The sequence below is a fragment of the Zalophus californianus genome, chromosome X (genome assembly GCF_009762305.2).
Source record: "Zalophus californianus isolate mZalCal1 chromosome X, mZalCal1.pri.v2, whole genome shotgun sequence".
In the NCBI taxonomy this organism is placed as follows: domain Eukaryota; kingdom Metazoa; phylum Chordata; class Mammalia; order Carnivora; family Otariidae; genus Zalophus; species Zalophus californianus.
In genome coordinates, this window is record NC_045612.1 from 21696097 (window position 1) to 21722011 (window position 25915).

General features: G+C 38.2%; 1 protein-coding gene and 1 pseudogene across 2 annotated transcripts in view; both read left to right on the forward strand.

The window, feature by feature from the left end:
- SMARCA1 (SWI/SNF related, matrix associated, actin dependent regulator of chromatin, subfamily a, member 1) overlaps positions 1 to 25915 on the forward strand; it is a 462233-nt gene that overhangs the window by 207878 nt on the left and 228440 nt on the right. The window lies entirely within an intron of this gene.
- On the forward strand, positions 11104 to 11643 carry LOC113931183 (annotated as a pseudogene).

Genomic DNA, 25915 nt, shown 5'->3' on the forward strand with positions numbered 1-25915 from the left:
AGGGACAGAGGGAACATTCCTTAAGTTCATAAAATCCATCTATGAAAAACACAGCTAATATCATCCTCAATGGGGAAAAGCTGAGAGCTTTTCCCTTAAGATCAGGAACACAACAAGGATGCCCACTCTCACCATTATTGTTCAGCATAGTACTAGAAGTCCTAGCAACAGCAATCAGACCACCTTTTTAACTTTCGAATATACTAGATACCTATGGAAGAATTTCTCCAGCTTTAGTGAGATATAATGTTCATATTACATTGTGTATGCTTAAGGAATACAATGTGATAATTTTTTTAAAAGATTTATTTATTTATTTGACAGAGAGAGACACACAGTGAGAGAGGGAACACAAGCTGGGGGAGTGGGAGAGGGAGGAGCAGGCTTCCCGTGGAGCAGGGAGCCCAATGCCAGGCTTGATCCCAGGACCCTGGGATCATGACCTGAGCCGAAGGCAGACGCTTAACGACTGAGCCACCCAGGCGCCCCTACAATGTGATAATTTGATATACATATATATTATAAAATGATTGCCACAATAAGGTTTGTTAACACACCCATCACCTCATATAGTTACCATTTTTTTGTATATGGTGAGAACATTTAAAATCTACTCTCTTAGCAACTTTCAAGTATACAATACCATATTGTTAACTATAGTCACAATGCTGTACATTACATCTCCAAAATTTACTCATCTTCTAACTGAGAGTTTGTATTTTTTGACCACCATCACATGTCACCTCCTCCCCAGCCCTGGCAATCACCTGTCACATGTCACCTCCTCCCCAGCCCTGGCAATCACCTGTTTCTGAGTTCTTTCTTCTTTTTTTTTTTTTAAGATTCCACATTTAAGTGAGATCATATAGTATATGTCTTTCTCTGACTTATTTTGCTTACCATGATGCCCTCAAGGTCCATCAATATTATTACAAATGGCAGGGTTTCTTTTTTATGGATAATAATACTGCACTGTATATATATGTCACATATTCTTAATCCATTCATCCATTGATGGTCGCTTAGTTTATTTCTGTGTTTTGGCTATTGTAAATAATTCTGCAATAGACATGGGGGTGTTGATAAATCTTCAAGATAATGATCTTATTTTCTTTGGATATATACACAGAAATGGGATTGCTGGATCGTAGGGTAGTTCTTTTTTTAATTTTTTGAGGAACCTCCATAGTGTTTTCCATAGTGGCTGTACCAATTTAGATTCCCACCAACAGTGCATGAGGGTTCCCTTTTCTCCACATCCTTGTCAACATTTTTTGCCTCTTTTTATTTATTGCCACTCTAACATGTATGAGATTATATTTTATAGTTTTGATTTGCATTTCTGTGATGAATTAGTGATGTTGGGTATCTTTTCTTGTATCTTTGTTATTTGTATATTTTCCCTCGAAAAATGTCTATCCAGGTCCTTTGCCAATTTTTAAAATTGTGTTACTTTTTGTTTTAGTTTTATTTTGTTTGCAACTGAGTTGTAGAAATTCCTTATATGTTTTGGACGTTAATGTCTTATCATGTATATGGTTTGCAAATATTTTGTTCCATTCCATAGGTTGCCTTTTTAATTATGTTGCCTGTTTCTTTTGCTGTGCCGAAGCTTCTGAGTTTAATGTAGTCCCACTTGTTGATTTTTCATTTAGTTGCTTGTGCTTTCATTGTCATATAAAAAAAAAATCTTTGCTAAGACTTATGCCAAGAAGCTTTCCCCCTTTTTTTTTCTAGGAGTTTTATGATTTCAGATCTTATGTTTAAGTCTTTAGTCCATTTCAAGTTAATTTTTATGAGTGGTGTAAGATAAGGGTCTAATTTCATTCTAGTGCGGGTAAATATCCAGTTTTCTCCACACCACTTTTTGAAGAGACTGTCTTTTCCCCATTGAGTATTTTTGGCTCCCTTGTCAAATATTAGTTGGCCATATCTATATGGGTTTATTTCTGGGCTTCAATTTTGTTCCATTGGTCTATGTTTTTATGCTAGTACCATACTGTTTTGATTACTGTAGCTTTGTAATATCGTTTGAAATCAGGAAGTATGATGCCTCCAGCTTTCTTTTTCTTTCTCAGGATTGCTTTGGCTATTTTTGTTTATTTCCATAAATTTTTGAGACTGTGTTTTTTTTTCTGTGAAAAATGTCATTGTGATTTTGATAGGGATTGCATTGAATCTATAGATGACTGGATAATATGGACATTTTAACAATATTAGTTCTTCTGATCCATGAACACAGGATATATTCCCATTAATATGAGTCTTCTTCAATTTCTTTTATCAAAGTCTTGTAGTTTTCAGTGAGATCTTTTACCTCCTTGGTTCAATTTATTCCTAAGTACTTTATTGTTTTTGATGTTATTGTAAATTGGATTATTTTCTTTTTTTAAATATTTTATTTTTAAGCATTCTGTACACCCAAATGGGGGCTTGGACTCACAACCCTGAGATAAAGAGTCTCATGGTCCTCTGACTGAACCAGCTAGGTGCCCCTGTACTTTTTAAAAATCTTTTTTGATACTTTGTTATTAGTGTATAAAAACACAATTGATTTTTGTATGTTGATTTTATATCCTGCAACTTTATGGAATTCATGTATTAGTTCTAAGTTTTTTGGTGTAGTCTTTAGGGTTTTTTATATATAATAGCATGTCATATGCAAATAGAGACAATTTTACTTTTTCCTTTCAACTTGGATACCTTTTATTTCTTTTTCTTGCCCAATCACTCTGACTAGGACTTTTAGTGCTATGGTGAATAGAAATGGTGAAAGTGGATAGATAACCTTGTCTTGTTCCTAATCTTAGAGGAAAGCTTTCATCCTTTCACCACTGCATATGGTGTTAGTTATGGGTTTGTCATATACAGTCTTTATTATATTGAGGTATGTTCCTTCAGTACCCACTTTTTTATCATGAAAAGACGATGAATTTTGTCATATGCTTTTTCTGCATCTACTGAATCATATGATTTTTATCTTTCATTCTTTTAATGTAAGGTATCTCATCTATTGATTTGAATATGTTGAATCATCCTTGTATCCAAGGGATAAATCCCACTGGATCATGGTATATGATCCTTTTATTATTTTTTTATTTTAATTTTTATTTTCTGGCATATGTCCTTTTAATATGCTGTTGAATTTGGTTTGCTAGTATTTTGTTGAGAACTTTTACATGTATATTCATCAGGGATGTTGGTTGGTAGTTTTTTTTCCTCATACTATCCTTATTTGGCTTTGGTATCATGGTACTGCTGGTCTTATACAATATGTTTGAGAGTGTTCCCTCCTCTTCAATTTTTTGAAAGAGTTTGAGAAAGATTTATGTTATTTCTTCTTTAGATATTTGTTAGAATTCACCTGTGAAGCCATCTGGTTCTGAGCTTTTCTTTGTTGGGAGGTTTTGGATTACTGTTTCAATTTTCTTAGTCATAATTGGTATGTTCAGAATTTCTATTTCTTTATGAGTCAATCTTTCTAAGTTGCATATTTCTAAGAATTCACCTATTTCTCTTAGGTTGTCCAATTTGTTGGTTTATAATTGTTCATAGTAGTCTCTTATGATCCTTTGTACTTGTAGAGTATGAGTTGTAATGTGTTTCATTTCTGATTTTATTTATTTGATTTCTCTCTCTTGTTTTCTTGGTTAGTGTAGCTAAAAGTCTGTTAATTTTCTTTATCTTTTCAATAAACCAACTCTTAGTTTTGTAATCTTTTCTATTGCTTTCTATTCTCTATTTCATTTCTTTCTGCTTTAATCTTTATTATTTTTTTCCTTCTGCTAACTTTGGGCTTAGTTTGTTTTTCTTTTTCTAGTTCCTTGAAGTGTAATGTTAGGTGGTTTATTTAAGATCTTTCTTTTTTCCTAATGTAGGTGTTTATAGCTATAAACTTCTGTTTTTTTTTTCTTCATCTTATAAGTTTTGGTAGGAATATTTAAAAGGAGAAGAAAAATATTATAATTTTACAGTTATAAATACTGTATTTTTAAAGAAGGAAAACATGCTACAGTGTCATTTTAAAAAGCCCAGTGAACAGTTCTGTGTCCTGATTGTGATGATGGTCACTCAAATCTATACATATGATAAAATTTTATAGAACTGTATGCCAAAAAAGTACATATAAAAACTGATGAACTTCAAATAAAGTCTGTAGCGTAGTTAATAGTATTGTAGCAATGCTAACATTCTGGTTTTGATGTTGTATTATGGTTATGTAAGATATTAACATTGGTAGAGACCGGGTGAAAGGTATACAGGAACTCTATAATAATTTTTGCAATTTCTTGTGAGTCTTAAAATATTTCAAAATAAGATGTTATTTAAAAAGTCCATTCAAATGAAAAGATGCTCAACATCACTCATCCTCAGGGAAATGCAAATCAAAACTACAGTGAGATATTACCTCATACTTATCAGAATGGCTAAAATCAGCAACACAAGAAACAACAAGTGTTGGTGAGGATGTGGAAAAAAAGGAACCCTCTTGCACTGTTAGTGGGAATGCAAACTGGTATAGCCAGTGTGGAAAACAGTGTGGAGTTCCCTCAAAAAGTTAAAAATAGAACTACCCCCCAATCCAGTAATCACTGCTGGATATTTGCCCCCAAAATGCAAAAACACTAATTTAAAGGGATACATGCCGCACTATATTTATAGCAGCATTATTTATAATAGCCAAGATATGGAAGGAGACCAAATGTCCATTGATAGATGAATGGATAAAGAAGGTGTGCTATATATACACAATGGAATATTATTCAGCCATTAAAAATAATGTAATCTTGTCATTTGCAACAACATGGATGGAGCTAGAGAGTATAATGCTAAGCAAAATAAGTCAGCCAGAGAAAGTCCAATACCATATGATTTCACTCATATGTGGAATTTAAGAAACAAAACAAAACAAAAAAACAAGCAAAGGGAAAAATACAGAGAAAGGCAAACCAAGAAACAGACTCTTAGCTATAGGGAACAAACTGATGGTTACCAGAGGGGAAGTGGGTGGGGGTGGGGTGGGTAAAGTAGGCAATGGGGATTAAGGAGGGGGTTGGGTAAAATAGGTGATGTGGATTAAGGAGTGCACTTGTGATGAGCACTGGGTGATGTATGGAATTGTTGAATCAATATGTTGTACTGAAACTAATATAACACTTCATGTTAACAACTGAAATTTAAAAAAAAGTCCATTCAAGAGATAAAACAATTAAAGGAGGAAGTAAAGTAAAGAATTCTATAAATCTCACCATTAAGAGATATTACTATTAAAATTTTGGGGAACATTTTTCCTGATATCCCCATATTTATTGAGCACTTCTTATACGCCAGGAACCCCTCTAAGAACTTTATGAGTATTATCTTATCAATTTCTTAACAATAGCCCTCTGTGGTCCATACCATTATTATGCTCATTTTACAATGAAGAAACCAAAGCTTAGAGAGATAACTTGTTTAAGGCCATATAACTAGTAAATTTCAGAACTAAAATACAAGCTGAGGTATGTCTGATGCCTAAATTCAGGTATTTTTTTCTTCACTATATTAATTCTTCTAACACCTCCACCTTGATCACACCCACCTTGTCTTCTTCCAGGTGCTAGAATGTGACCTTCCTGAAGTTTGGATTTATTGTTCTAGACAGCTACTTCAGTGGTTCCCATTAGGTTGACTTTATATCACCCAATCTGCTTGCTCAGTCTTAGCCTATATTATAACTTACAAATTCTCCACATTTATTTTATTTTCTTCTGATCTTTATTTTGATTTCCCAAGTTAGTCCTGTGTCTTTTTTCCCTACAAAGTAGATGCCAAGAACTTTCACCACTTATAGAATTTGGTACTAGCATATCTGCCTTTGACTTATATATTTATAACTTTTCACTTTGTCTGATTTTAGCTTCTCTGGCCTTCTGTGCATCTTACCAGAATGATTTCATCTGAAAAATATTTAACTGGTTATATATAAACCATCCCCTTTTTGTCTTTAGACTTTTGCTTCTTTCAAACATAGCATCAGTTTCCATAAGAGAGGTGTGGCCTCTACATATAATGGTAGCCGTTTCTTGCTTCACTATTACTTCATTTTCTTCCCTTACCTACCCATTGCTATGTGCTATATTCTTTTATTTCATAAATACATCTGGCATTTCATTTCTCTGCAAGAATTTGAGAAGAAAATCATATACCAAAACTTTTTTTTGATCCAGACATATTTCACAGCCTTTGACATTTAAAGAATTTCAGAGAAATTCTAATACTTGTCAGTCAAATATTGCCTATCCCTTTATTGTTGTTTCTAGCACTTTGAGAAGTATGAATTCTGCCAGTTTCAGCACCTTCTGCAGCTGGATTCCTTGTGTCACCTTGAAGGCCATTTCCCCTTCCTCCCAGGTGCCACTGAAAACAGCAGCCTTTAAAGCTTTGCTGAAACTTCTGTCCTCCAATGTTGTGTTGAACTCAGCAGTGAGACTGGCAGGGCTGAGAGTATTTCTCTTTTTCAACAACTGGATCCTGCTGCTCACTTCTGGATCCTTCATGTCAGCTCTTCTATTAGCTGTCTCTTTCTCCTTTGAGTGGTGCCTCAACATAAGACCATGGTCCCTCCCTTCTCTCTGCTCCAAAACTAATTCTGAAAAGAACTTCACGATCCAAATTTCTCATTTTACAATGTCAATCTGTCCATTTTGTCCATTAAGGCCGCCACCAGACAATATTCTTCTCTCTTACTCACTCATTATCAAATGTTCATAGGTCCTGTCTTTAGTTTTGTTTTAGATTTCTCTTCTTCACTTACCTCCTTGACTCTGTATATAAATTCTTCTTATTCTTTGATACTTGCTATTTTGCTTTTGTTTTTTCTTTCTGTACTCTCCATTAAACACATCTTCATTTTGGAATTTGTGCTTAACTTTATAAGGCCATTTGCTTGGCTCTTTCCTTGGAGTCTTTCCTTGGAATATTATATAGATCATTCCTGTCACATCCTGAAAGTGACATAAAAGTTCTGAGAATTTATTCTGAGGAAATAGTAATATATGTGCATGAAGATGTTATGTACATAGAAGGTTTTTAGCACAATAATATTAAAATTGTGAAAAACTAGGTATAACCAAAATTTTTATCAATAAGAGACTAAGTAAATTTTGGTATAGCCTTATATGAAATACTACACATGTATTTGAAATGACAATGTAGAGTTATATTTACTGACATTGAAAGATTCTATAATATTGGGGCACCTGGGTGGCTCAGATGGCTAAGCGTCTGCCTTCGGCTCAGGTCATGATTCCAGGGTCCTGGGATCAAGCCCCGCATCGGGCTCCCTGCTCAGTGGGTAGTCTGCTTCTCCCCCTCCCTGTGCTTCTCCCTCTGCTCATTCTCTCTCTCTCTCTCTCTCTCTCTCTCTGTCTATATCTCTGTGTCTTGAATGAATAAATAAAAAAATTAAAAAAAGAAAGGTTCTATAATATTTATTGAGTGAAAAGGCAGGTTACAAAGTGTAAATATACTATGATATGTATGCTATATTTGTTAAATAGTGGTGACTCTAGTTAGGCAGATTTGAGTGTAAATATTGGCTTCATCATTTACTAGCTGTCTGACTTTGGGTAAATTATTTACTTCCCCATGTCTTGATCTGCACATTTTAAAAATGGGGGTAATAATAGCCACCTACTCCATAGGGTTTTTTGTAAGGATTAAATGATGTAATTCATGTTAAGTGCTCAGAACAGTGACTGGTCATTATTTCCAGTATTTGAAACAAATAAAAATGTATATGAAAGTGCTTTGAAGGGTGGAAAGTGACTGAGAGGTCACATACTGACAAATATCAAAATGTATTACGGCTTTGTACTGATAATATTGAGTATGGAGGAATGTCTCCCAACTCTGAAATATTCCATCTCCAAGGAATGCTACATAAAGTTGGGAGGACTTCCCCTCATAGTAAGGGAGTGGAGGCAAGGTTATTTCTGCCCACAGGAACTTATAGATGTTTCTCAAAACTCTCAGCACTATAACATCTCATGCCTTAGACAAAATTGTAGCTTAAGTAGTGTCTTCTGTGCTATCTTTCATACTCCTTCCCTTTTTACAGTGTCTAATCATAAACCAAGGATTGCAGTATCATTGTAGGACAAAATGAGTAATGGTGGGGATTTCTGAGAGTTTGTGTCACATAAGCTGACAGGTGGGATAGAGCTTTATGTAAGGAAACCTCTGAGCACTGCCCCTCATCACACTTCCCCTATGTATGAGGGAGACACAACTTCAACTATTTTGATATTTGAAGATGTTATAGCTAAAGAGGTTTGTCACAGGAGATCTTCATGGAGCATTCAGCCCATCTTCTTGAGCAGGCTCCAGCACCTATTTCCCTTAGGTGAGAGGATGGGTCTTCCTTGTTTTTTCAGCATTCTTGATTTGGTTAAGTTCTCTCCTTATTCAATTTCCTAGAATTTAACTGTTTCTAGACTTTACAGTTACAGTTCTTAGACTTTAACTCTTCTGACACATTCATTTTTAGGGAACAAATTATTTTATTAAAAATAGTGCTTTTGTCTAAACATCTGTAATTAGAAGTTTCCAAAGGAATAAGGAATGTACAACCAGTGCTCAGCATGGGTATGGTGGGCATTTGCTGATTTCCTGAATATTTTTCTTATTGAAAGATGGTTGACATACAATGTCACATTAGTTTCAGGAGTACAACATAGTGATTCAACAAGTCTATACGGTATGCTATGCTCACAAGTATAACTACCATCTGTCACCATATAACACTATTACAATACCATTGACTATATTCTCTATGCTCTGCCTTTCATCCCTGTGGCTTATTCATTCCATACCGGAAGCCTGTACCTCCTACTCCCCCTCACCCATTTTCCCATCCCCTACTCCCCTCCCTTCTAGCAACCGTCAGTTTATTCTCTGTATTTATGAGTCTGTTTCTGCTTTTTGTTTGTTTTGTTTTTTAGATTACACATATAACTGAAATCATATGGTATATGTCTGACTTATTTCACTTAGCTTAATACCCTCTACATCCATCCGTGTTTTCACATATGGCAGAAATCTGATCCTTTTTTTATGGCTGAGTATATTCCATTGTATATACATAGCACATCTTCTTTATCCATTCAACTACTGATGGACACTTCCATATCTTGGCTACTGTAAATAATGATGCAGTAAACACAGGGGTGCATATATCTCTTTGAATTAGTGTTTTTATTTTCTTTGAGTAAATACCCAGTAGTGGAATTATTGGATCATATGGTATTTCTATTTTTTTTATTATGTTATGTTAATCACCATACATTACATCATTAGTTTTTGATATATGGTATTTCTATTTTTAATTTTTTGAAGAACTCCCATACTGTTTTCCACAGTGGCCATACCAATTTACATTCCCACCAAGAAGGTACAAGGGTTCCTTTCTCCATATCCTTGCCAACACTTGTTATTTCTTGTCTTTTTTATTTTAGCCATTCTGATATGTGTCAGGCAATATCTTACTATGGTTTTGATTTGCATTTCCCTGATGATGAGTGACGTTGAGTATCTTTTCATGTGTCTGTCAGTCATTTGTATGTCTTCTTTGGAAAAATGTCTATTCAGGTCCTCTGCTTATTTTAAATTGGATTATTTGTTTTTTGTGTTCCTGAATATTCTTTAAAATATATGTCAAAGAAACATGAATTGGTTGAAGATACATACACTATCAAGTGATGAAAATTCTGTGTCACATATAAGCAAAGCTTCATTCTTCAAGTATTCAATAAGCATTGTAATATCCTACAATGTAAGAGGCATAGTACTGAATACAATGAGCTGAATACATAGCTGAAAAAGATACAGTACCTGTATTATAGTCTGGTGGGGGGTATAAGACATATGTCCATAGGTAGAATGTGAACAGTATCACAGAGCCAAGGAAACTCATAGTTCTTGGACTTCAGAGAAGAGAGTGATCTCTTCTGATTGAAGGATTCATGGAGGGCATACCATTTGAACAACATCTTGAAGGACAAGTGGGGAGTGGCATTTCCAATGGAGGAAATGGCATGAGCAAAGACATGGATGCTGGAAAGGACAGTTTTTTTTTTTTTTTGAGAACTATGATTAGTACAATTGGATAGGAAAGGAAAAATGACTAGAAAGGTTGAATTATAGAATGTCTGGTCTTGAAGGGTCATTTGAGATAATTTAATCTGTCCCCCTCATTTTATAGGTGGAGAAACAGGTAACTTGTTCAAAGTAATCAAGCTGGTTTATAGTAGTTTGGCATTATAGCTTCAGATGTTCTGTAAACGATATTTCAGTTTTTTTGATAGGCAGTGGAAAACACTGGAGATTTTTTATCAGCAGGGTGATAACAGCAGATATAATAATAGTTCACACATATTGCATGTTTACTATGCACCAAGCCTGAGGCTAACTTGTATGTGATATCTCATTTACTCCACTCTGGGAGATAGATACCATTATTAGCCATATTTGAAAGATGAACGCAATAATGCTCTTTTAGGTTAAGTGAATTCCCCGAGCTCACAGAGCTCATAAACAGTAGAGCTTGTTGAACCCAACAGTCTAGCTCCAAAGTCTAAGCCCTGAATGACTATACTAAACTACCATCAAAATTATGCATTAGGAAGTGGCAGTAGGCCAGAGGATGAATAGGAATAGGAGAAAGACTAGAGAGAGGAGGACCAGTTAGGAGACCACTGTAGTAATTCAGGAGGTGATTACGCCCAAATTATAGTTGGGAGTTACTGGAATGGAAGAAAGGGAGAGACCCAAGAAGTATTTTAAAAGAAGACTTGATAGATTGGATGAACTGTTGGGAAGGAGGGAAAAGGTGATTAGGAAGCTCTCTGAGTCAAGAGTGTGAGATGATTTCCAAAGGAAAGGAGTATAAATTTAAAAACTACATCAATAGAAGTATAATAGCTAGAGAAAGAAAAATAACAGCTTTGACTTAACAGCTATGATCAAGCCAAACTTAAAGGCATCCAGTTCTGAGACTTGAGGAGATTGATAAGCCGAAGCATGCTTAAAAAAGGATGACTAGGTAGGCCCGAGCCTGAGCCAATGCCGAGTGGGGTAGAGCAGAGGTCGGACCTGGAGCAGAGCCGGCTGAGTGGGCGCCGAGTCCCCGCCACGGCCCAGAGCATGCTGTCCTCGTGCTTCCATCAGCTGGACATCGACGAGTTTGATGAGAACAAATTCGTAGATGAGAAGGAGGAGGTGGCAGCGGCAGCAGCCAAGCCAGGCCCGGACCCTAGCGAGGTGGATGGCTTTCTGTAGCAAGGGGACATGCTTCAGACATTCCATGCAGCCTTATGGAACTCTCCTATCAACACCAAGAATCAAGCCATGAAGGAACGAGCCTAGCATGTGGTGCTGAACGTGCTTACAAACTTTAAGAGCAGTGCAATTGAGCAGGCTGTTCAGTCACTGGACAGAAATGGCATTTACTTGCTAATGAAGTACATTTATAAAGGGTTTGAGAAGCCCACAGAAAACAGCAGCTCAGTGTTACTCCACTGGCATGAAAAGGCATTAGCAGTAGGAGGACTAGGCTCCGTTATAAGGGTTCTTACAGGAAGAAAGACTGTTTTAAAAAAGTAAAAGGATTCATGTTACCTTGAGAAGAATTTTGGACGTACAGGCTGATAAAGAAGGGATTGACAATGGACCGTCTTCCTAGGAACTCCCAACTAAACTATTTCAGGACATGCATCTGCTAAAGTGTATTTTATTTTCAAGGTAGAGGGAGAACTCATCTGTTTCCTAAATCCTTTGCAGGATCTGATAGTCTATGCCTTTGTCCACGAGTAACACAGAACTGACTGGTAACTGTCTATTGGAGTGGCTGGCCAGTGCTGGTCAGTATACCTGTGTGCTCTGCCTATTTCAAATGGGGGAGGGCAATTTGGGCAGGTACAGATCCAGAGGCTGTGGTAAAAGGGAGAGCTTGTTTTTTTGAAGTAAAACTTCGAGGGTTTGTACAGACATCCTGTCTTCCCAGAGAAGACAGGCCCTCTTGGATTCATTGTAAAGTGCCTGCTACATCATAAAGCTCTTGGCTTATTAGTAAAAAAAAAAAAAAAAAAAAAAAAGGATGACTAGGATGGTGAAAGGACTTGATGGCTACCAGTCATAGGAATAGGGCTTGATTAGCTTGGAGAAGAGAAGGCACAGTGATGGTCATGATAACTGTCCTCAGACATCTGAAAGACTGTCATACAGAAGTAAAAAACAGATTCCATTTTTTGTAAGGTATCATGAGGCAGAAGCAGGGCCAATTGGTAGAAGAAATCAGGAGAGAGATTTTGGGCACAATATAAGGAAAAAATATACAGAAGTGGGAACTCTGCTGATAGGGAAATGTACAGTGAAAGACGTTGATGGAATGAATGCCTTGGGTAAGGTTGTTGGTTTGGCTCTGGCTCTGGAATGGTCCAAGAATCACCTAATGACAACTTGTTGAGGATGCTGGGAAGGAGATTCAAGTAATAGACAGGTGGCTAGACAAGATGAATTTTAAGGGTTCTTCCAACACTGAGATTCTTTGGAATTGTAGTTGGAGAAAGTTTGAGAACTTAAAACTATAACAGCCATTTGTTCTCAAGCATGATGAACTAAAGCTTCCAGTGGAATCGTGGACCAAGTCTCTGGAAAGACAGTAAATCTATTACATATGTGTAGTCCTGAAATTGAAAAGAGATAACTCAGGAAGATGCTTTCCAGTGACTGAAAGGCATGCCCAGAAAAGAACGGTGCTACTCTAGATTGTCTCTGAGTTGGTCAAAGTCATTGCTAGAGGATGGCAAAATAAGTTGAATCTTTTGGATCTTATTTTTGGGGGTGCCTCAGTGGCTGCTCATAGAAAGAAGGAGCTGAAACTATTCAGTGACTCATACAGCAAAAGGTAGAAAGAGGTGCAAATATATCCAATTGGTGCAAAACCCTGTTACTTCCAACAGTATGTAAAGTTCGGACTAGGGCAGTTGGTCTGGGAATAACACTTCCCTGCCTTTTACCCATCCCTCCTCAGACTGTGCCAACTCTTCACCTTTGAATCAGGGGAGTGCCTGATACTTTGATTTGCCTCAGGTCTTACCCTTAAGTTGTTCCATACCTTCTTCTGATCTCAAAAAATGTTCAGAATCATAACGGTCTTCTTTGCAGGAGTAATTTGCTGCTTGGTTCATGGACTTCTCTGGAGCAAAGATGATAAATAGGTTTTATATTTGGGGCCAATTCTGATTGGATAGTAATGGCTGCATAGGCCACTGCAAGGTGAAGTCATTTGAGGCCTCATCTGAACACAGCAGGAAAGAAGGCCACGACCCATTAGTGATGTCTGCTCTGTAGGTATGTGATGGGAGATTGACAGCACACACACCTCAAAAATGTACTATCCTTGGAGTAGAGGAGAAAGTTGTAGATTTCTGCCAAAAACTATTATTATCTGTACCTTGGTAGGTCCGAGGGTTAAAACCCATGACTACTAATCCCTAATCCTCATGTATTTTCTGACCATCAGCATTAGATATAAGTTGAGCCTTGATTCTGGCCACAATATCATTTCCTGACTGTAGTTAAAGCTGAGTCCTGGCCCTTACCACAGATTGAGCCCTATTCTGGCCACAGTTGGCACCTAAACTCTACACAGCTATTACACAAATGATCATTATCAGATGGGTTAAGGCAAACCCATTCTCACCACTGGAGACCCAGTTCAAGGCTTGTGCTTTACTAGATGTGGGTCAGTAGCTGTACCTTTTGTCTGTGAAGGGCAGTGCATTATTGATATAGCAATATGCCTGTCAGTGTTTCTTCTCCAATTATCCAACTGCAGAGAGCACAAATGCTTTATTGCCATGGGTGACAGTCTTTTTTAAAAAAAAATGGAAGGGAAAAAATGAAACTCAAGTGAAAGAGGTAATTTCCTGTGACTGTGAAAACATAAAGCGAATGCCTTAACATGATTTTAAATGGGTCTGTGAATGTGGCTGATGGAAGGAAACTTTCTTGGAAAGGACGTATACTGTGAGTGCTGCTGGGTACAGAGCACATCAGGGGGCAAGGAAGCCAGGAACCATGTGCTGGAAGTCAGTTTCTATTAAATTAATAGACTTCATACAGCTACCAATTCTGGTCTGGATAAATGGGTTTTTAGAATAAAAATTTCTTAAAAATCATGAAATGACTTGATAAGGTAGTAATAAAACTGTCAGAGTCTCCACTTTGACTTAGGCTGGGTTGTAATAGGGGATTTAAAAAAATATCTAGGGCGCCTGGGTGGCTCAGTTGGTTGAGTGACTGCCTTCGGCTCAGGTCATGATCCTGGAGTCCTGGGATCGAGTCCCACATCAGGCTCCCTGCTCAGCAGGGAGTCTGCTTCTCCCTCTGACTGTCTTCCCTCTCGTGCTTTCTATCTCTCATTCTCTCTCTCTCTCAAATAAATAAATAAATATTTTAAAAAAAATATCTAAATCTTTCAGAATGTGGGGAGAGGGGGAACCGAGAAATTAGATCTCCATTTGATCCCTGTACTGGGGCAGGGGATGTGGAGGCTTTGGAATGTATGGGAGCAGCTCTGTCCAATAGAATTTTCTGTAATGATGGAAATGTTCTGTATCTGCATTGTCCAATACAGTAGCCACTGACAACCTATGGCTATTGAGCACTTGAAATGTGGATAGTGTGACTGAGGAACTTAACTTTAAATTTTATTTAATTGTAATTAATTTGAAATTAAATTGCCTTGCGAGCTAGTGGCTACCATATTGGGCAGCATAGCATAGAATTTAGGTCAGTTTCCAGATCCAAGAGCAACAAAACTGTAAGGAAAAGAGAACAACCAGAAAATCCATATGTCTAAGCTCAGTTTATACCTCTATTGAGAAGAATAGGCTTTTGTTAGCTTTAGATAGACCCTTCACCTTGATTTTAGATGAGAGCATGCCAGTATTTGTGCAGCATGTGTCTCTGTGGTCAATCTAAGGATATGGAAAGTTCAAACATATTATCCATTACTAATGGGTATTAATGAATTTAATGGAAGTAATGCATCTTGTTTGAAGCAGAGAAATGAATATTTCACAAAAGAAATGTAAATAAGATTTTGATTAAAGAATTTATTAATGTTTCTTCTGTGCTGCTGATATAATAACCAGAGTTCCATCTTTATATGGGACATTTATAATTCAGTCAAAGCCAAAAAACTTAATTTCTATTTCAATATCATACTATTGGTGACTTGAACTACAGAATGAAACAGGAAAAAATGATAAACCATAAACCAAATGAGTGTCTTTGGGTAATGAAGCAGATCTTAGACTTGATTAGCTTCCATTTATCCTACTGTTCCTTTAATTATTATAATTTTGAGGTATAGCTCTTGAACTCGCAACTTGTTTCCTATGTGCTACCTTTATGCTTTTTAATTTTCCCCACTTTATCATGGTGCATCCATTCAAATACTACCTTTATGCTTTTTAATTTTCCCAACTTTATCATAGTGTATTCATTCAAATAATCTGAAGAAGTCTACTGTAGCTGGTGCATTGATTATAATGGGGTATGGTAAAAGATAATAGCAGGGTGAGATTCTGAAGAGCTTTGAAAGCCACGTTGAACTATTTTAACTTTATCCTAGGAGCAGTGGGAGTGACATGAGGTTTTTAGAAATGAACTGCAGCATGGGGAATGAACTGAAGAGCAGGGGAGGTGAAACCTTGATCAGTTAGAAGGTTAGTGCAATAGTTAAGGTGAAAGATGATGATGATCTAAGGTGATAATTGCAGTATAGATGGAAAAAAGTAGACAGATTAAAGAAATATTTAAGAGGTAGCATTACTAGAGCTTTGTGAGTGATTAGATGAAGAAGGTTTAGACTGTACTCCCTGTGGGTAGCCTCTTCTTTTGCCCTATGCTTTTCCTGAGATAAGACTCATCACTCTGTCATTTATCCCACAAATAAATCCACTTCCACTGATGGGCAATGTGCAATTTGCTGACATTTCGTGGGGGAATGGAAGACCTGGTTACATTGCACACCACAGAGTAAAACTTAATCTGATTCCTTCATTGGACATATCTCTCCCAAAGTCTCTAACTCTCCTTAGGTCTTTCCCCTCTTTCTTACTCTACTCTTCCTGTCTCCTCAGTTCCTCTGCTCTCTTGCCTCCTCCTACATTCTATTTTACTTCTATCCCCTTTCTGTTGCTTTTAAAAATTTTTTATTTTATTATTATTTTTTAAAGATTTTATTTATTTATTTGCCAGAGAGAGAGACAGCAAGAGAGGGAACACAAGCAGGCGGAGTGGAAGAGGGAGAAGCAGGCCTCCCGCCAAGCAGGGAGCCTGATGTGGGGCTCGATCCCAGGACACTGAGATCATGACCTGAGCCAAAGGTGGTCGCTTAACCAACTGAGCCACCCAGGCACCCCTAAATTTTTATTTTTATTTAATTTTATTTATTATTAAGTGGGCTCCATGCCTAATGTGGGACTTGAACTCATGACCCTGAGATTAAGAGTCGCATGCTCTACTGACTGAGCCAGCCAGGCACCCTGTCTCCTTTCTTACAGAGAGCAATTTAACTTTTCTCTGAGCTTCTTCAGTTTACATCCTCGTGTAGCAACTCAGGCTTCCATTTTGTTTGGGATCTTCATCTTTAGAAGGCAGGGAACATTACTTATGACAATCAATATTGCTGGTTTTTTCTTTTGCCTTCAGGCCCCAATATGGCTAGATACTGCCATTTTCTGATCCTGTCTTTATTTAAAATTTTGATATTTTGTTCATCATGTATTTTGTATTATTTTTTATTTAAAAAATGGTTGCATTAAAATATTATTTATCTTGATTCTGAGTCTTTTGCTACCTCCTTACATTTTGCATCCAAGGGCAGTGTCTCACTTGTCCTGGCCTTTGATAACCTTCAGGGATTTTAGAAATACATTTTAATGTACCTTATACAAGTATAATTTTCTTGAAATACAGGCTTTCTTGAGCTACCCAGTCTGACATTTTGTATATTTTTTAAAATTTTATTATGTTATGTTAATCACCATACATCATTAATTTTTGATGTAGTGTTCCATGATTCACTGTTTGCGTATAACACCCAGTGCTCCATTCAGTACATGCCCTCTTTAATACCCATCACCAGGCTAACCCATCCTCCCACCCCCCTCCCCTCTAGAACCCTCACTTTGTTTCTCAGAGTCCATAGTCTCTCATGACCTTTTGTATATAAATGGTTCTTTCTGCCCATCGGAAGGTGGTGTTAGAGGAAAAGTTAGGAATTGACTTTACTCAAGAATACATGAAGTAAATAGTTGGTCATAAACAAGTCAGGGTATGGTTAAGTGGTAAATGTGTGAAACAGTGTTAGATGTTTTAGAAGGCAGCATGATGGGCAAGGGCAAGAAAGATCTGGAACGGGAAACTAAACCAACATGTCTAGGAGATCCCAACTCAGTAATGGATTCAGCTTCATGTCCAGAAAAATCTAGTACAGGCAACAGGAAGCAGTTCAGGTAGATGGCCAGCATCAGGAGATCTGTCAAGGGCACAATTTTCCTGAACAGAGGAGAACAGCACTGCAGAGTTTAGAAGCAGAAAGAATGCACAAACACAAGATATTTGGTGAGGTGGAAGCCTGGTGGCATCTGGATTGGGTGGCTTTAAAACTGGAAGAAGGGGAAATGAAAGTTGGGGATAATTAGCATTTTTTGCCCTGCATGGTTGGAGCAGGGATAAGGAACATGTTGGTCCCAAGCTTGTGGCTCATTTTGCAAATGGCTTTAGCCAAGGGAGTGGCACAACGAGAGAGGAGAGGAACCAGGCAGACACTAGAGCTAAGAATGGGAGAATATGTATAATGCCTTCTCTATACTATGCATGCCTAGAAACAGGAAATTTTAAACAGCAATTCTTTGTTGATGATGATGATGATAAGGTGATTTAAATGTAATATTACTTAGAGAAAAGCATTCAGAATACTACTTTGCTTTTATCAATAGAAAAAGGGTTTTCTTCCAAAGCTTAACTCAATTAATGTCTTACCTCGTCCAATATGCCAGAACTACAAATTCTGCAGGGTGTTAGTTATGCATCAAATTCACCTTCTAATATTCATGATGGCTAAATAATTTTTACTTTTATATTGCCTTCTTACTGATATTTTGCCAAATTCACATATGCACAGGAAGAAAGTTGATATTTTCTCTCTGTTAGCATGAGATGTTTATTGCTGAACTCAATGGCAGCACATTAATTCAAAGGGAGAGAGGCCAATGAGACTGAAAATCAAGCCCTTCAATTCCAAATTTCCACATTTATTGCAGTTGAGGATGCCAAAGTATAATGATAAAGCATTCCAGCAGGCAGAATGCACTGTTTTAAACCTATTTACTCTGGTGTAGCTGAATGTCGCTGCATATTACAAATGTTGTGAATAAGTATGTTTCAAGGCCAAAGAGCTCTATGAGAAATCCCATCGTTCTAAAGATCACAAAATCATTTCAGAAATTGAACAATATTACAGCAGCTTAATAGCAAATTTGAATCTAATGTCTCCAACATGTCAAGAATCCTTTAAAGCATCCTGTGGGTGGTTTGTGCACAACAGCCAGTATTCCTCTGCTTTGGACCTTCCAGGAACTGAAACTTCAATTCTCCCAAGAAGGGACTTGATTAACTACTTGGTCACCAACAAATTGTTTAAGGTTCTCATGGTGGATGAACTTGGGAAGTCAGGCTTTGTTGGTGCAAAAGAGTCATTTTGAACTTGGGGGCGGAGCAAGATGGTGGAGGAGTAGGAGACCTGGATTTCGTCTGGTCCCAGGAATTCAGCTGAATAGGGAAAAAACCATTCTGAACACCTACGAACTCAACAGGAGATCGAAGAGGAGAGTAGCAACAACTCTCTGAACAGAAAAGTGACCACTTTCTGGAAGGAAGGACGTGCAGAGAAGTGAATCCCAGGCGATATTCGGGAGAATAGACGGCGGGGGAGGGGGCCTCTGGCAGCCGCTTCTAGCAAGTGATAGAGCTGCGGAGCACAAAATCGGAACTTTTAGAAGTCTGCTCCGCGGAGGGACATCGCTCCAGAGGCTAAGCGGGGGGGGTGGAACCCTTGCGGGACAGTGTGGTCTCAGGACCCTCGGGGTCGCAGAAAGACCAGGGGTATCTGAGTGCGGCAGAGCTCCCAGGTATTGGAGCAGGGAAGCTGGCTGCAGAGACAGAGCCGAGGCGCGGGCTCTCAGCTCGGGGTTGCCATAAATTGTGATCAGTCACACAGTTGGGCCACTGCTCCTCCAGCAGGGACCCAACAAGCAGCAGATCCAGGGAGACTCCCCTTCCTCCCCTGGTAGGAGTGGCGCGGGAGCGCACCGCAGGGATCTGCTGGGTATGGAGACTCCACACGGGGTCGGGTGCCAGAGATAGAAATGCTCCGTCACAGGCCGGGTGAGCACAGAGTGTGGCTGGAAACCGGGGAGACGGGAGTGATTGCTTTTTTCTGGGGGCTCACTGAGGAGCGGGACCCCGAGTTCTCTGCTCCTCCGGGGCAGAGACAGGGAGGCCGCCATTTTCACTCTCGTCCTCCAAAGCTATACGGAAAGCTTGCAGGGAACAAAAGCTCCCGAGAGCAAACCCGAGCAGATTACTTAGCCCGGACTGACAAGGGCGGGGCAATTCCGCCTCCGGCAAAGACATTTGGGAACCACGGCAACAGGCCCCTCCCCCAGAAGATGAGCAAGAACAGCCAGCCAAGACCAAGTTTACCGATCAATGAGAATGGCAGAACTCCAGCGCTAGGGGAATACTGCACATAGAATTCATGGCCTTTTTTTACCGTGATTCTTTAGTCTTTCAAAGTTAATTTTTAAACTTTTTTTAAATTTTTCTTTTTCCCTTTTTCAGTCAACATCTCATCAATTCCTTTTTTAAAAAAACATTTTTATTTTTCATTTTTAGAGTCATATTCTATCCCTTCATAGTAGTTACCCTTATTTTTGGCATATATATATAAGTTGTTCTCTCTTTAAAATTTTGAGATATAGTTTCTTCTAACAGATCAAAATATACCCTAAATCTCTAGTGTATGGCTTTGTTCTAGTCTCCTGCCTGATCACATTCTCTCCCCTTTTTTTCTTTCTTTCTTTCTTTCTTTTTTTTTTAAATCCTCTTCTTTCTTTTTTCAAACAACTTCTTATCTTATCAATTCCTTTTATAAAATTTTTTATAATTTTCATCTTTACAGTCATATTCCATCCCTTCATCATATCAACCCTTATTTTGTACATATATAAGTCTTTCTTTAAAATTTTGGGAGGCCCTTTCTTCTAACAGACCAAAATACACCCAAAATCTAGTGTGTGGCACTGATCTCTGCACCACCTGATCATATTTGATCCTATGATGTTTTTCTTGTTTTGTTCTGTTTTTGTTTGTTTTTATCTTATCTTTTTTTTCCTCTTTCTTTTTTCTTTCTTTTCCCCTGGTTTCAGGTCTTTTCTGATTTCTTCAAAGTATATTTTCTGGGGACGTTGTTAACCTGTTAGCATTTTGTTCTCTCATTCATCTATTCTCCTCTGGACAAAATGACCAGATGGAAAAAATCACCTCAACAAAAAGAACAAGAGGTAGTACCGACTGCCAGGGACCTACTCAATACGGACATTAGTATGATGTCAGACCTAGAGTTCAGAATCATGATTTTAAAGATACTAGCTGGGCTTGAAAAAAAGCATGGAAGATATTAGAGAAACCATTTCTGGAGAAATAAAAGAACTAAAATCTAACCAAGTCGAAATCAAAAAGGCTATGAGGTGCAATCAAAAATGGGGGCCCTAACTGCTAGGATAAATGAGGCAGAAGAGAGAATCAGCGATATAGACGACCAAATGTTGGAAAATAAAGAAGCTGAGGAAAACAGAGATAAACAACTACTGGATCATGAGGGCAGAATTCGAGAGATAAGCGATACCATAAGACAAAACAACATTAGAATAATTGGGATCCCAGAAGAAGAAGAAAGAGAGAGAGGGGGGCAGAAGGTATATTGGAGCAAATTATAACAGAGAACTTCCCTAATGTGGGGAAGGAAACAGGCATCAAAATCCAGGAGGCACAGAGAACCCCTCTCAAAATCAATAAAAATAGGTCAACACCCCGACATCTAATAGTAAAACTTACGAGTCTCAGAGACAAAGAGAAAATCCTGAAAGCAGCTTGGGAGAAGAGATATGTAACCTATAATGGTAGAAACATTAGATTGGCAACAGACCTATCCACAGAGACCTGGCAGGCCAGAAAGGACTGGCATGATATATTCAGAGCACTAAATGAGAAAAATATGCAGCCAAGAATACTATATCCACCTAGGCTGTCATTGAAAATAGAAGGAGAGCTAAAAAGCTTCCAGGACAAACAAAAACTAAAGGAATTTGCAAACATGAAACCAGTCCTACAAGAAATATTGAAAGGGGTCCTCTAAGCAAAGAGAGAGCCGAAAAGCAGCATAGATCAGAAAGGAACACAGACAATATACAGTAACAGTCACCTTACAGGCAATATAATGGCACTAAATTCATATCTTTCAATAGTTACCCTGAATGTAAATGGGCTAAATGCCCCAATCAAAAGACACAGGCTATCAGATTGGATTAAAAAAACAAGACCCATCGATATGCTGTCTGCAAGAGACCCATTTTAGACCCAAAGACACCCCCAAATTGAAAGTGAGGGGGTGGAAAACCATTTACCATGCTAATGGAACCAAAAGAAAGCTGGGGTGGCAATCCTTATATCAGACAAATTAGATTTTAAACCAAAGACCATAATAAGAGATGAAGAAGGACACTATATCCTACTCAAAGGGTCTATCCAACAAGAAGATCTAACAATTGTAAATATCTATGCCCCTAACATGGGAGCAGCCAATTATATAAGGCAATTAATAACTAAAGCAAAGAAACACACTGACAACAATACAATAATAGTGGGGGACTTTAACACCCCCCCTCACTGAAAAGGACAGATCATCTAAACAAAAGATCAACAAGGGAATAAAGACTTTAAATGACACACTGGACCAAAAGGACTTCACAGACATATTCAGAACATTCCATCCCAAAACAACAGAATACACATTCTTCTCTAGTGCCCATGGAACAGTCTCCAGAATAGATCACATCCTAGGTCACAAATCAGGTCTCAACCAGTATCAAAAGATTGGGATCATTCCCTGCATATTTTCAGACCACAATGCTTTGAAACTAGAACTCAATCACAAGAGGAACGTCGGAAAGAACTCAAATACATGGAGGCTACAGAGCATCCTACTAAAGAATGAATGGGTCAACCAGGAAATTAAAGAAGAATTAAAAAAATTCATGGAAACAAATGAAAATGAAAACACAGCTGTTCAAAATCTTTGGGATGCAGCAAAGGCAGTCCTAAGAGGAAAGTATATAGCAATACAAGACTTTCTCAAGAAACAAGAAAGGTCTCAAATACACAACCTAACCTTATACCTAAAGGAGCTAGAGAAAAAACAGCAAATAAAGCCTAAACCCAGCAGGAGAAGAGAAATAATAATGATCAGAGCGGAAATCAATGAAATAGAAACCAAAAGAACAGTAGAACAGATCAACAAAAGTAGGAGCTGGTTCTTTGAAAGAATTAACAAGATTGATAACCCCCTGGCCAGACTGATCAAAAAGAAAAGAGAAAGGGCCCAAATCAACCAAATCATGAATGAAAGAGGAGAGATCACAACCAACACCAAAGAAATACAAACAATTATAAGAACATATTATGAGCAATTCTATGCCAGCAAATTAGATAACCTGGAAGAAATGGATGCATTCGTAGAGATGTATCAACTACCAAAACTGAGCCAGGAAGAAATAGAAAACCTGAACAGACCTATAACCACAAAGGAAATTGAAGCAGTCATCAAAAATCTCCCAAGAAACAAAAGCCCAGGGCCAGATGGCTTCCCAGGGGAATTCTACCAAACATTTAAAGAAGAATTAATACCTATTCTTCTGAAAACGTTCCAAAAAACGGAAATAGAAGAAAAACTTCCAAACTCGTTTTATGAGGCCACCATTACCTTGATCCCCAAACCAGACAAAGACCCATCAAAAAGGAGAATTACAGACCAATATCCTTGATGAACATGGATGCAAAAATTCTCACCAAAATACTAGCCAATAGGATCCAACAGTACATTAAAAGGATTATTCACCACGACCAAGTGGGATTTATATCTGGGCTGCAAGGCTGGTTCAACATCCGCAAATCAATCAACGTGATACAACACATTAACAAAAGAAAGAACAAGAACCATATGATCCTCTCAATAAATGCAGAAAAAGCATTTGACAAAGTATAGCATCCTTTCTTGATCAAAACTCTTCAGAGTATAGGGATAGAGGGTCCATACCTTAATATCATAAAAGCCATCTATGAAAAACCTACAGCAAATATCATTCTCAATGGGGAAAAACGGAGAGCTTTCCCCCTAAGGTCAGGAACATGGCAGGGATGTCCACTCTCACCACTGCTATTTAACATAGTATTAGAAGTCCTAGCCACAGCAATCAGACAACAGAAAGAAATAAAAGGCATCCAAATTGGCAAAGAAGAAGTCAAACTCTCACTCTTTGCAGATGATATGATACTTTATGTAGAAAACCCAAAAGACTCCACCCCAAAACTGCTAGAACTGATACAGGAATTCAGTAAAGTGGCAGGATATAAAATCAATGCACAGAAATCAGTGACATTCCTATACACCAACAACAAGACAGAAGAAAGAGAAATTAAGGAGTCGATCCCATTTACAATTGCACCCAAAACCATAAGATACCTAGGAATAAATCTAACCAAAGAGGCAAAGGATCTGTACTCAGAAAACTATAAAATACTCATGAAAGAAATTGAGGAAGACACAAAGAAATGGGAAAACGTTCCATGCTCATGGATTGGAAGAACAAATATTGTGAAGATGTTAATGCTACCTAGAGCAATCTACACATTCGGTAAAATCCCCATCAAAATACCATCCACTTTTTTTCAAAGAAATGGAACAAATAATCCTAAAATTTGTATGGAACCAGAAAAGACCCCGAATTGCCAGAGGAATGGTGAAAAAGAAAAGCAAAGCTGGCGGCATCACAATTCCGGACTTTCAGCTCTTTTACAAAGCTGTCATCATCAAGACAGTATGGTACTGGCACAAAAACAGACACATAGATCGATGGAACAAAATAGAGAGTCCAGAAATGGACACTTAACTCTATGGTCAACTAATCTTTGACAAAGCAGGAAAGAACGTCCAATGGAAAAAAGACAGTCTCTTCAACAAATGGTGTTGGGAAAATTGGACAGCCACATGCAGAAGAACGGAACTGGACCATTTCCTTACACCACACACAAAAATAGACTCAAAATGGTTGAAAGACTTAAATATGAGACAGGAGTCCATCAAAATCCTAAAGGAGAACATAGGCAGCAACCTCCTCAACCTCATCCACAGCAATTTCTTTCTAGAAACATCGCCAAAGGCAAGGGAAGCCAGGGCAAAAATGAACTTTTGGGACTTCATCAAGATAAAAAGCTTTTGCACAGCAAAAGAAACAGTCCACAAAACCAAATGACAACCGACAGAATGGGAAAAGATATTTGCAAATGACATATCAGATAAAGGGCTAGTATCCAAAATCTATAAAGAACTTATCAAACTCAACACCCAAAGAACAAATGATCCAGTCAAGAAATGGGCAGAAGACACGAACAGACATTTTTCCAAAGAAGACATCCAAGTGGCCAACAGACACATGAGAAAGTGCTCAACATCGCTCGGCATCAGGGAAATCCAAATCAAAACCTCAATGAGATACCACCTCACACCAGTCAGAATGGCTGACATTAACAAGTCGGGAAAGGACAGATGTTGGTGGGGATGCAGAGGAAGGGGAACCCTCCTACACTGTTGGTGGGAATGCAAGCTGGTGCAGCCACTCTGGAAAACAGTATGGAGGTTCCTCAAAAAGTTAAAAATAGTGCTACCATACCATCCAATAATTGCACTCCTGGGTATTTACCCCAAAGATACAAATGTAGGGACCCGAAGGGGTACGTGCACCCCGATGTTTATAGCAGCAATGTCCACAATAGCCAAACTGTGGAAAGAGCCAAGATGTCCATCGACAGATGAATGGATAAAGAAGAAGTGGTATATATACACAATGGAATATTATGCAGCCATCAAAGGGGATGAGATCTTGCCATTTGCAATAACGTGGATGGAGCTGGAGGGTGTTATGCTGAGTGAAATAAGTCAATCAGAGAAAGACATGTATCATATGACCTCACTGATATGAAGAATTCTTAATCTCAGGAAACTGAGGTTTGCTGGAGTGGGAGTGGGGTGGGAGGGATGGGGTGGCTGGGTGATAGACATTGGGGAGGGCATGTGCTATGGTGAGCGCTGTGAATTGTGCAAGACTGTTGAATCACAGACCTGTACCTCTGAAACAATTAATTCAATATATGTTAAGAAAAAGAAAAGAAGAAGATAGCAGGATGGGAATAATGAAGGGGGGGAAATCGGAGGGGGAGACGAACCATGAGAGACAATGGACTCTTAAAAACAAACAGGGTTCTAGAGGGGAGGGGGGTGGGGAGATGGGTTAGCCTGGTGATGGGTATTAAAGAGGGCACCTTCTGCGTGGAGCACTGTGTGTTATACACAAACAATGAATCATGGAACACTACATCAAAAACTAATGATGTAATATATGGTGATTAACATAACAATAAAAAATTTAAAGAAAAAAAGTCATTTTGATGGAACAATGGACCC